Genomic DNA, 13,561 nt, shown 5'->3' on the forward strand with positions numbered 1-13,561 from the left:
TAAGCCATTATTTTAGGTACGTGATTTATTCTCCACATTATTCTAATAATTCTCAATAAGCAAACAGGGAATTCTTTTTAATGTAATGATTGTTTAAAATTTTAAACTTCTCTTTTTTTCCTAATAAATATTCTAGTAAACAGTATTTCTGTATCTCATCAAATGTTTTCTTTTTATTTTTCTAAAAGTTATTTTCCAATTATGTTTCCATAAAACACAGTGATCTCTCCAGCACAGACAACTACTCAATGAAACAATGTACTTCAGGTTTTAGGTAGAGAGCTTAATATTACTATAAATGCCTACAAAATATTCTTCACTTGTATGAAACTGGATTTATCATATACAGGCATCCTATTTCTTAAAGTCTTAAATCAGAAGTAAAATTTGAATATGCATTTGGCTCAAGAGTTCTTAGAATGTGTTCTGAGAGACTGTGGGTTAAATTATCAAGTAGTATTTAATGAGCATATCAATTCTGTAAATTAAATGACTTTAAATTACATGTTTTATACTACACAACTACTAGAGACAGGGATAAAAAATCTATTTGCACATTTCTGTTTCAGAATTTTCAACACGTTTCCTTGCAGACTCTAGGTTCTTTTTTTTTTTTTAAGTTGTTTGTTCAAAAGTGAGGTAACTGCATTTTGCAGTGCTCTGAAATATTTGAAAAAAACTTGTGTTCTTGATGGAGATTAAGAAGATAGATTTGAGAGGTTTTATGACTTTTAGGAAATAGTTTGCAATCTGGGTTTACCATAGATTTCTGAAGTGCAGAGTTACTACAAGGGGCCTGTGAACTGATTATCTATGTGTACAAAGCCGTATATATAAAATAAACATGTAGAATATCATACACTTATATGTGCCATTGTCAGAAACATATCTGTGTGTCATAAAGAATAATGTGCATACTTATTTTAAACATTAGTAGAGTCACAGTAGTTTTTGTTATATTTCTCAATCCACAGATGCTGAAAGTATCACAACTAGCTTGTGTCAGATTATATTGATATTATAAAAAAATCTTTGTGTTCAAAAGGCTTGGAAAACACTGTTTGGAAGGCTTGCTACTAAAGGGAAAATTATTTATGTTTTCAATTTCAGAGTATTTACTGTTCATTTTAACTGTGACTTAGAAAATAATATGTCATTATATTGAAAGAACCACTTTTTTTTTTTTTTTACCAGTAGTGAGGAGGTGAAGGACATGAATGGATTGTAGAGGCCAAAAAATCCACTTCTTTCCACATTTACATTTTTAATAAAGATCTGAACTCTAAAATTTAGGCATCAGAGAGACCTAGAAGAAAACTATTTGAACAATAAATACACGTGAACTCAAATCACATTTACCTTCAAAATTACGTATTGTCATTGAACCAAACTCTCAACTATCAGGGTGATTTAATTTTCCCCTCATCCTGTCTTCTGGACTTTAATTGTTATGAATGTATATGTGGTAGGCAGAACAATGGCCTTTCAAAGATATCCAGGCCCTGTTCTCCAGAACTTGTGGGTATAGTATGTTACATAGCAAAGAGGAATGAAGGTAACAGAAGGAATTAAAATTACTAGGCAACTGATCTCAAAATAGGGAGATTAATATGGATTATCCAGGTGGGACCAATGTAATCACAAGGGTCCTTAAACATGAAAGAGGGAGGCAGAAAAGTCAGTGTTAAAGTGATACCATGGGAGAAAAACTCAACCGGACATTGCAGGCTTTGGAGGGGGACCATGAGCAGCTTCTAGAAGCTGAAAAAAGCAAGAAAATGTATTTATCCCTAGAGCTTCCAGAAAGGAAGCTGTTGACACTAATTTTAACCAGTGAGACATATCCTGGACTTCTGACCTCCAGAACTGTAAGAGAATAAATTTGTGTTGATTTAAGCCACTAAATTTGTGGTAATTTGGTACAGCAGCAATAGGAAACTGGGTTTGCTAAGGTGTATGCACTTGATGACTATGTAAATTTTCATGAACACCGAAAGAATTCAAGTGAAGTAACGATGAATTAGGTTAGCCCTTTCCCAACATAACTGCTGAAGCAAAACGACTTTTGCTGTGGAGCTAAACATGATATAATGGGAAGAGATTCCTGCTTTTCCTCAGGAAAGAACATTTGCGCCAGTAGGAATGAGGCAGAAATCTGGACAGGTGCGTCAGACTGATGATGGTGAGCAAAGCACTGGGCCAAGAGGGTTCAGTCCAGGCCATTTCAGGACCACCTGGTCTCTGACTTGCTCAATGCAGCGCTGATTATGCAGAGGTGGGCAGAGCAACTAATGAGACCACATGACTCATGAGCAAGTATGAGTAACCCATAGGAGATTTTGGGACTCTGTGGGAGAAGAAATCCCTGGGGGATGGTGTAACGTTAGAAAGGAAATGAAGAATTTATTCTGGGAAAGGCAGTACAAGCTCTAAGCAAACATAATTTTGCTATTAAAAAGACCCAGTCACAGATATAGAAAACAAACTTATGGTTACCGGGGGATAAGGGGAGGAGGCATAAATTGGGAGATTGGGAATGACATGTACACACCACTATACATAAAATAGTTAACTTATAAGAACCTGCTGTATAGCACAGGGAACTCTACTCAATACTCTGTAATGGCCTATATGGGAAAAGAATCTAAAAAAGAGTGGATATATGTATATGTATAACTGATTCACTTTGCTGTACACCTGAAAGTAACACAACATTGTACATCAACTATACTTCAATAAAAATTTTTAAAATAATTAAAAAAAAAAAAAAGGATCCACACACTCAAGCTTAGAAAGGGCTAGTCATGTGATCTACATTTGAATTTGTCTCTCTTAATGGATTAATCAAGGAGGACAAAAACACAAAAGAAACCCCTGTTGTGAAAAAAAGAGCCAGCTCAGAGGGAGGTTAGCTGGTCACTCTGAAAGAGAGCCTCTCAAGGTGACAGGGAAACTTTAGTCTCAGGTCTGATACCCATTTTGCCAGGAGCCCAAGTCTGACAGTATAGTCCCAGTCGGTTGGACCCTAGAGGATGGACTTCTACAGTCAAACTTAAAAGAGACTGATAATAAACCAGGAATATAGTTTACGTGCTCAAAACCAGGGCACTTCCTCCCTGTGTCTTCCGTCAAGAGCACCTCATTCTCAGTGTCAAGGCAATCGAGGTGCTTAAGAGCCCAAGTTTGTGAGATGGGCACAGAAAAAGAGCAAAGGCTTTAGAAGGCCTGAAAGAATATTTTATCCGGTCAATGAAAAAGCCTGATGAACCATCCTTGTTCAAAAACCTAACTTTCCAGTGAGCTGAACACTAATGTCACTTGAAATACTATTTCTCTCAGTTTCTTGGACTTGGACAAAGCTGACAGAAAAATGTCAAATGCTGGTATTTAAATCATGTTTATGAACTTCATGTGAACCATATTTAAACACGTATGAAAAAGTGACTGAAAATACAAGATACATAATTTATATATTATACGTATTATTTTTAGTTTTATTTCTATCCTAAGGATAAAACCTGGTCACTAGAATTTAAGGGTCTCCTGCCTTCATTAGGAATCCAATAAGCAGTATCTTAAATTGGATTTCTGAAGACAGTCTCTCTCACTTTCTCTGTCGCCCCGTAGATACACAGGTATTTTGTTTATTATTAGTTTCGTTCTCAATTTTTCCATCAACACTAGATCCTAGACGTACCTCATTTTAGCATCTATATTCCACTACTTAACAAAATAAACCAAACCAACCACCTTTTCTGACCGATGCTCAGGGAATATGGGTATGAATGCTGCTGAGTTCAAAGAGCAGAGTACAACTATGACCAAAGAAGGTTTTCACAGAGACTGTTTCTCAGAGATCATTTCTTTTACACAGTTGCGAGCAATGATGAGATCCTCATCGCAGAAGTAAACGCGGAAGGCTTCCCTGGTGGCGCAGTGGTTGAGAATCTGCCTGCCAATGCAGGGGACACGGGTTCGAGCCCTGGTCTGGGAAGATCCCACATACCGCGGAGCAACTAGGCCCGTGAGCCACAACTACTGAGCCTGCGCGTCTGGAGCCTGTGCTCCGCAACAAGAGGGGCCGCGATAGTGAGGGGCCCGCGCACCGCGATGAGGAGTGGCCCCCGCTTGCCGCAACTAGAGAAAGCCCTCGCACAGAAACGAAGACCCAACACAGCCCAAAATAAGTAAATAAAAATAAAGGAATTCCTTAAAAAAAAAAAAAAAAGAAGTAAACACGGAGTCAGAGGTAATCACTGCTAAACATCAGTTTGGCCAGTCAAGACCACAAAAGAAATGCAAACACATTACCCAAATAGTGGCTGCCATTACCTTTCAAAACAGAGCGGTGTGCGCGCGGTAAGACTAGTCTCCAGCCGCTGGGCCCGACGCTGACGCCCCAGCTCCCGCTCCCGCCTCAGAGCCTGCTGACCCCACGTCGACCCCGCCGCCGACGTTGACCCCACGTCGACCCCGCCTGCGACCCCACGTCAACCCCGACGCCGACTCGCCTCCCGCAGCACCCTCGCCCAAGCGCAGTGTCTCCTCGTAAGCCGCCCGCGCTGCGGAAGGAGAGGTTGCATGGCTCTTGGGTGGAATTACACTTTGGCAATAATGGGAACGCCAGCGTTGTTCCAGACTCTGTTTCTGTTTATAATGGCAACGTGGAAGAAATACTGCTGGGTGTGCAGCATGAGTCTGGACGGAGTAGCCCCAAGACTTCTTTCTCTCTGTGACCGCCCACCTCGCTCATAGACCTCGCAAGATACCAACGGAGCTTCCAAAGCAGACACACTAATATTGATGAGAAAAACAGCTCTCAGTCGGAGGAAGATTACATGGAGACAAAGAAAGACGAAGAAAGCATCTTGAAGGAAAACTCAGACTGGATATGGGACTGGTCAAGTCAGCCAGAAAACATCACTCCCCACCCCCAGTGCCTCTTCAAACCCCCGCCGCGCACGACCGCGCTCAGCTTGAGGAACACGAGTGTTAGGGAGAAAGGGGTCATCTTCTCTGCAGAGTTTCTAAAGTTTTTCTTCTGTCTCGTCTCCCCTCTCATCTGCTAGCCATGGGGTTGGGGATCTATATCTGAAGGTTTCTGAAAATATCCACCAGCACCTTTTGATGAAGAATTGGAATCCGGCTTTTTCATTTAGTGGGAATTTACACTGGGGTTTGCGACGCAGCTTACTACCATCTTGGTCCTTGGGTGGCTGCACCACTTGTGTCATTTCTTCTGTAAATGCCGCATTCCAAATTCAGTAAAATAAAAATAAGACACTTTAAAAAGAAGAGTGGTGTGAATGAATATGGAGCATGTGGAGTTGAGAGGGAATTTCATTATAAAAATACTAAAGCACTCCAGGACTCTGTGTGAAATGTTCATGAAATTAAAAACAAAATTATGTGGAAATTTCCAACAGAGGTGCCTACAACTATAATATATACTTAATCATTACTGGCCTCCCTGATTTAGCCACTCATGTATAGTAAATCGAAACCACGTGAAGTGGGAGAAATAGCAACTTTTGTAAGTGGGTATTTTCAATGAAATAATAAATATATTAAAATAAAGATTTTAAGCCCCTGGATTTCTTGTCATTCCCTTATAAATTATCATAATACGAAAACATGCTTGTTTTGTTTACCCATGTCTTCACTTGAAAAACCTTGCTGACAACCTATTCATTACCAAAGTAGACCATGCCAAGATGATACAATGTGGTCTCTACCCACCAAGAGCTTTTATTCTGTAGAGGAGAAAGTCACATGCAACTTCTCACACAAGCAGACAATGGGATATTCTAAATGAAGTTTTTCCAGTGTCCTTGTTTTGATGTCCTCACTTGGCTTTGGGCTTCACTAAGTATCCCTGCTCATAGAGTCTGTATTTTAGTTCTTTCAGCTATAATCCACTTTTATTATACCTGAGCTCTGTCGATGTGGTGGTAAGGTGGTGGGGAAGAAGAACATTCTATGATCTTCTGATTAAATCTCAATCATTTGATGTGCCTGTGTCTCGGAGGTATGACCTTCACAAGTGTTAATCCAGCCTTTTTACCTTCAGCCTCCTATGCCTTTCTCTGGCTGCAGCGTTCCCAGATCGATTTCTTTGAAGCCCTGATTCTAGATGCCTGTTTTTCCACCCCTTAAGTGAGATAGGAAGGCTGAAGTGAGTTCTCTTCCTTCATCTGGATAAAGTTTAAGAATTGGGAGAAGTCCTTTCTACCGGAAAGTAGACCTCTGATATGGAGAAAGCTCTGAGCATGTTTCTAAATGGTTACTCTTCCCTTCCCCCTGCCAGAGGCAAGAGGGGATCTTTCCTGGACTTTCACCATAGACGCGTGATGGGGTTCCTGGAAGGAAAGCCCATAAAAATGTGGGGTCTCTCTAAGGTTGTGGTTCCCAGCAGTTTTTCACCCTCACACTAGTCTCCACTCAACCTCCAAGAATTCACCAAAATTACCACTTAAGTGTTACTACCAGTTTATGGTTCCAACAGCTTCTATTGCTGTATCTCTGGGTGCACTTATCTCTCTAGATGTTGGGTTGCTGGATTACCCTGTAACCTAGTTCTCCGATGGGTCCAAGATGTCATTGTCGAGTTTTTTCTTATCGTAAAGATGGGAGTTATGACTTCCAAGCTCTTTACATGTTTGGTCTGAAACTAGAAGCCACAATTCATTTTTGATGTATAATATTGAATACATGCATTACCACTGTGATACAATTTCTAACATTCCTATTTAGGGATGATCTGCAAGAAAAATATCCTAGATCCTTATTTCCACCCATTGAAAATGTAACATAAAGTAACAAAAATATGTAAAACACATCTAGGGTAAAACTTAAATATATATAGAGACTTTAACTTTTAATTTAAAAATTAGACACAATATTAATAAAATCCCCTAAATATACGAACAATGCCCCATGCCCCCCAACACAGCACCAGACAAATTAATTTAAACAACAACACAGAAAAAAAGAATAAACAAGAGGAGCCAAGAAAACCATGTAAAAAAGGGAAGAAGACTAAGTCTATAAAATATTTAACATACTGTAAAAATATAATAAAATGAAATGCACAATTTAAAAAAATATGATTGCTGCACTTTTCGATAGGCCAATTAGGACAAAATCCAAAGTTTAGAAATAGACTTAAATCTTAGAGAAATTTAATATACTAGACGATTAGCATCTCAAATCAGTGGGGAAAAGATGGCATTTTTAAAGCAGTTATGTTGGGACAGACGTATAACCATTACAAAAAAGATAAATGTACACTCTCACCTTGCTACTTACAAGATGATAAATTCCAAATGCCCCAAAGATTTAAATATTAAAAATGAAACTATGTCAGTGTTAATAGGAACCATGAGTAAATTTCATTAAAACCTGAGAGAGGATAGAATTCTTCCTAAATATGACTCAAAAACTAACAGTGAAAACTAAAACATTTTATAATTTGACTATATTAAAATAAAACAATTTCATTAAAACATAAACTAGAAAACAATAGGCAAAAGCCAGAAGACAAACTGTGGTAAAAATAAAATACAGAACATATAGAAAGAGCTAGCATCCCTAACATTTAAAGAGCTCCTAAAAATCAAAATAGAAAGACCAAACCCGAAGTGAAAATGGGCAGAAGTTATGAAAAAGAGAAACTAATGCAATTGGGATTTAAAGATACAAAACTATGTTCAGATTCAGACATAAGACAAGGGAAAATTAAACAAGAATTTAGGGGCATTTATGGAAATACTGATGAAATTTGAATGAAGTCTATACTTTAGTTAATTATATTGTACCTCCAAAGGATACAAAGTTTCAGTTATGCAAGATGAATGAGTTCTGGAGATCTATTGTACAGCATGGTGACCACAGTTAACAATACTATATTATCCACTTTAAATTTGCTAAGAGGATAGATCTAAAATCTTCTACACACATACACACACACACACACACACACCACAGTAACTATGTAGAGGGGTGGATAAGTCTTTTATGATTGTGGTGATTATCTCACAACATATACATATATCAAAACATCAAATTGTACCCCTTAAATATATACTTTTTTTTGTATGTCAAAGATATCTCAGTGAAGTTGTTTAAAATATATTATACCAATGTTAATTTCCTTGTATTTGTAATTTTACCATCATTATGTGTTACGTATGATATTAACCTTAGGTATAGCAAGGTGAAGTGTATATATAAACTGACTTTATTATGTTGCAACTTTTCTGTGTCTATAATTATTTCAAAATAAAGAGTTAATTAAAAAATTAAGCTACACACACTAAAACAAAACAAAAATTTTTTAAAAATAATGAATGACCACTTTATATTTATCTCTCAGTAAAAATCCAAAGGCTTGAAAATGCAATTTGTTGCTAAGGTTGTGAGGTAACAGGCACTCACCTTCATTTTTGGTGAGAATACAAAATAGTATAGCCTTAAGAGAGGGACACTTTCAACACAGTGTTTACCATTAAATTCAGCAGCGCCATGTGCAGTATTGTGATTTATAAGAAATATATATTTGGTTATCCCAATGACCATTTCTCATATATTAGTGGGTCTTTGTCCAGGGTTCCAGACTCACAGCTCCCCAAACCCTTGGAATTTCCTAAGTGAGGAGAGATATAAAGGTGTCTTTTTTATGTAAATGAGATGACTTCGGGACCTCACTTAAGGATGGAGCTGATTGCCAGAGAAGCCAACCAAGTGATTAGATGATTAGACATTTCAGTCCCACCAGGACAGCCCAGGAGAGGAGAGGAGCTAGAGGTTGAATCAATCGCCAGTGGTCAAGATTTAATCAACCATGTCTGTGTAATGAAGCCCTCATAAAAGCCCAGAAGGAGGGGGTGTCAAGAGAACATGTAGAGATTTGGGGAGAGTGGCACACCTGGAGAGGGCATGGAAGCTCTGAGCCCTAACCCCATACCTTGCCTTATGCATCTCTTCCCATCTGCCCCATCCTGAGTTATATCCTTTTATAATAAACTAGTAATCTAGTAAGTGAAATGTTTCTCTGAGTTCTGTGAGCTGCTCTAGCAACTAAATCGAACCGGAGGAGAATGTCATGAAAACCTGTGATTTATAACTAGTGGATCAGAAGTACAGTTGTCTGAAGTCCAAGGAGGGGGTTGTTGGAACCTCCAATCTATAGCCAGTCCATCAGAAGCACCTGGGCATGTGACTGGCATCTGAAGGGAGGGGGGCGGGTCTTGTAGGATTAAGCCCTCGACTTGTGGAATAGTGTCAAATTGAACTGAATAGTAGAACAACCAGCTGGTGTCCCAGGAATTGTTTGTTAGTGTGGGAGACCCTCCCCCCACCACACAGGCTCATGTTGGAATTGGGTTCAGGAACACAAAATACCATGTCTATCCCGAAAATACACTGGTACAAAAATGAAATGTCATAAGCACAGGGCTATTGACTACAGCCTTATTTAAGTTGGCAAGTGATTGAAACCACCCAAATGATCATTGACTATGAGATACTCACACAATATAATCGAAAAAGAAATGAGGGAAATTATTTTCTGGGATGGAGTGATCTTCTGTACATATTTGTTAAGTTAATGCAGCAAGTTGACGAGTTATGTTTATAGAATATTTTTTTGTATAGAACATTTTGAATTGTAAAGTGGGGCACACAGATAGAATGTTTTATTTTGTATTGTAAGATGGGGGACATTTATATACATACATGTGTATATTTACAAAAGAACACCAGAAAAATAAACCAAAGGGGGGGGAATATATATATATATATATATATATATTATATATAAAAAATATATATATATAATATATATAATTATATATAATATATATACATAATACATATTACATATATACATAATACATGTATATATATTATAATATAATAATAATAATATATAATATATATAATTATATATATACATAATACATAATACATATATACATAATACATATGTATATATATTATATACATATATAATATATATACATATATAATATATATAATATATATACAAATATATAATATATAATATATACATATATATAAATATATATATATATATATATATATATATATATACACATACACTTGTCTGTATAGACGGAAAGGAAAGGGAAGGATGACAGGGACAGAGGCAACATTTCTCTGATATACAACTTGATATATAATTTTGAATCATACTAACTTAGTATCACATACAGGAGAAACAAATTAAGAACCCCATTTTAAAATTTATTTATTTATTTATTTATTTATTTTTGGCTGCGTTGGGTCTTCGTTGCTGTGCACGGGCTTGCTCTAGCTGCGGCGAGCGGGGACTACTCTTCGTTGCAGCGCACGGGCTTCTCATTGCGGTGGCTTCTCTTGTTACGGATCACGGGCTCTAGGCGTGTGGGCTTCATTAATTGTGACATGTGGGCTCAGTAGTTGTGGCACACGGGCCTAGTTGCTGAGGCGTGTGGGATATTCCCAGACCAGGGAACGAACCCGTGTCCCCTGCATTGGCAGGCGGATTTTTATCCACTGCACCACCAAGGAAGCCCCAAGAACCCCATATTTTGAATATAACTCCTTGGTGAAATATATTGTAAGGACAGAAAAAACAGCAAGAAAAAAATGCAGATGTTATTCAGCTGCTTTATTTTAGAGGTAATATTGTTACTGCTATTTAGAAATTATTTTATGTACCTTGTTGGATATAGCAAATAGTATTTTATACTTTTTTCAGTGTAAAAAAAAAGATATAAAATTAAAGAAGTATGAACTTATTTTTATTTATTTTCAAAGTATATATTTTACTCTAAAAGCAACAACAACCCTGCAGCAAAGAGCACTATAGTGCCCTCATTTTGGATTCTAAATACCATTTATAAATAAAATGAGTTAAGGCTCCTTGGTGATATGACTGATTCTAGAACTGAGATAGGAAATGTACAGAAGAACATGTACCAGAAAGCCAGGAAGCAATAAAAGAACTAATGGGTTGGCCCTAAATGACCCAGGAACCACTTGGAAGTTGATCCCACAGGACAAAGATAAGACAGTTTGGGCAACAAGTAGAAAAATAACTGGAATTGATAACTAACATACTGAGTATATAAAAACCCATGAATTTATAATGATACTCAAAAAAAGAGAACAAATAAGTATACACAAAATATCATAGGTGCTAGGGGAACAACTCATTACTATAAAACAACTTAGAGTAATAATAGAGGAAAAATTAAGTATTGGTCAGGTGACTTCAAATGACTTGTATTTTGGAATAACCAAAAAGTCCTGATCAATAAGGAAATGTTATTCTTTACAGAAAAATTCCATGGAAATTGAGTAGAAGGAATTATAGAATTAGAAAACATCATTTTGCACTGCTGCTTAAATGACAGGTTTGGGCAATGATAATGAATATATACTACAGACATTTGGTGAATAATGGATAAGGAACTGAATATTTACATGGTATCAATGTATCCCAAGCTCATCACTGGGGAAAAAACACAATGATACAATGCAGGAGTCATTTTGTTACCACCTGAACCCACTGAACTATCTTAGGATACAGCCAGTAGACACAAATCCATATGTGACCCATTTATTTCAACTGGTAAATAACATGAAAAATTGGGGGGGGGGGTGCAGAACATAATATTGTTTTATACTATAAGTGGTTTAAGAGGCATAACTAACAATTGCAACGTGTGGACATATTTTTGGATGCTGATTAGAACAAACTATACGAAGACATTTTTGAGCAACAAAAGAAATTTGAATATGGACTGGGTTTAGTAAAGATATCAAGGTATATTTTAGGTATGATAATGGCATTGTGGTTATCTAGAAATTATTCTTTATAAAGACATGCTGAAATATTTAAAAGGGAAATATTAATGTCAGGGATTTGATTTAAAATGTTTAATCAAATTTCAAAAATAAGGACAAAAAGGATAAAGAAAGTGTGGTAAGACAGTGTTAATTTTAAAACTGAATGTTAAAGGTATGGGGACTTATGATATTCTATCTACCTTCAAACTACAGTGAAAATTGTATGATATTTTCCAAAGTTTTAAAAAATTTTTTTTGGGGGGGACAAAATCCATCACAGTAATTTAAAAATTTCTTTTTGTTGATACCTAACAATTTTTTTGCTTCTTGTAGTGATATTTGAGAAATTAACTGCATTTTATCTCTTAAAAAGCCTGCAATGAGGAACTAATTTGAATGACAAAAGCTGGAACAACTGAAAAGCAAAATAAATACTATGGTACTAGATTGTAACTCAAAATATAAATATACCCAAGTTCATACTGATAAATTACTGGATAAATAGAAGGAAAGAGATAAATCTTCCTTACAAAAGAATTAAAAATAATTTATATAGATACTTCCTCCTCCTCCTTAATTGTGGGCTGAACTTAGTGAGTTGCTTCCCAAGAATAGCACATGAAAATGTTAGAAAAAGAACTTTTCAGTGGAGAAAGCTGGCAAACTCTACCTTAGCCAGCAGATCAAGTCAGCACCACCAATGGTAACTCATGCTGATAGCGCGTTCCCACTGATGTGATGTGATGCACTTCTTTGGTACCTTCTCCCAAATCCATAACCTCAGTCAAGTCATGATGAAAACATCAGACAAACCCAAACTGAGACATATTTTACAAAATACTTGATCAGTTCTCCTCAAAACTGCCAAGGTCATGAAAAACAGGGAAAGACCAAGACACTGTCATGGACAGAGGCAACAAATGAGATACAATTAGGAAATGCCATGTAGAATTCACGACTGGGGGCTTCCCTGGTGGCACAGTGGTTGAGAATCTGCCTGCCAATGCAGGGGACACGGGTTCGAGCCCTGGTCTGGGAAGATCCCACATGCCGCGGAGCGACTAGGCCCGTGAGCCACAATTGCTGAGCCTGCGCATCTGGAGCCTGTGCTCCACAACAAGAGAGGCCAATAGTGAAAGGCCAGCGCACCGCGATGAAGAGTGGCCCCCACTTGCCACAACTAGAGAAAGCCCTCGCACAGAAACGAAGACCCAACACAGCCATAAATAAATAAATAAATAATTAAAAAAAAAAAAAAAGAAAACATTTGTTCTTTAAAAAAAAAAAAGAATTCACGACTGGGTCCTGGGACAGAAAAATGGCATTAGTAGAAAGAATAGAAATCCAAATAAAGTCTAGTTTAGTTCATAGTGATGGACTAATGCTGATTTCTTAGTTTTGACAAATGCACCAGGATTATGTAAGATGTTAGCAATGGCGACAACTAGGGAAAGAGTATGTGACAACTCCTGTATTATCTTTGTTACATTTCTATAAATCTATAATCCTTCCAAAATAAAAAACTTATTAAAAATAAATTTCTGATCAAATTTAAAAACTTAATATATTATTTGAGTCCTAGCAAAAATAGCAATTAGGCATTAGAAAAGAGGCCTTTACAGGACTGCAGGTGGGGAAGGACACCATTGAACTGCATAATACTAGAGAAAGTGGGAGAATTGTCCTGGGACTAAAGCCTGGAAGA

General features: G+C 37.0%; 1 pseudogene; it reads left to right on the forward strand.

Annotated features, from left to right (window-relative positions):
• The first annotated feature begins 2,142 nt into the window (after nt 1–2,142).
• Nucleotides 2,143–5,128, forward strand: LOC103017223 (BCL2/adenovirus E1B 19 kDa protein-interacting protein 3-like; annotated as a pseudogene).
• Nucleotides 5,129–13,561: the final 8,433 nt, after the last annotated feature.

The sequence above is a fragment of the Balaenoptera acutorostrata genome, chromosome 1 (assembly GCF_949987535.1).
Source record: "Balaenoptera acutorostrata chromosome 1, mBalAcu1.1, whole genome shotgun sequence".
Classification (NCBI taxonomy): Eukaryota; Metazoa; Chordata; class Mammalia; order Artiodactyla; family Balaenopteridae; genus Balaenoptera; species Balaenoptera acutorostrata.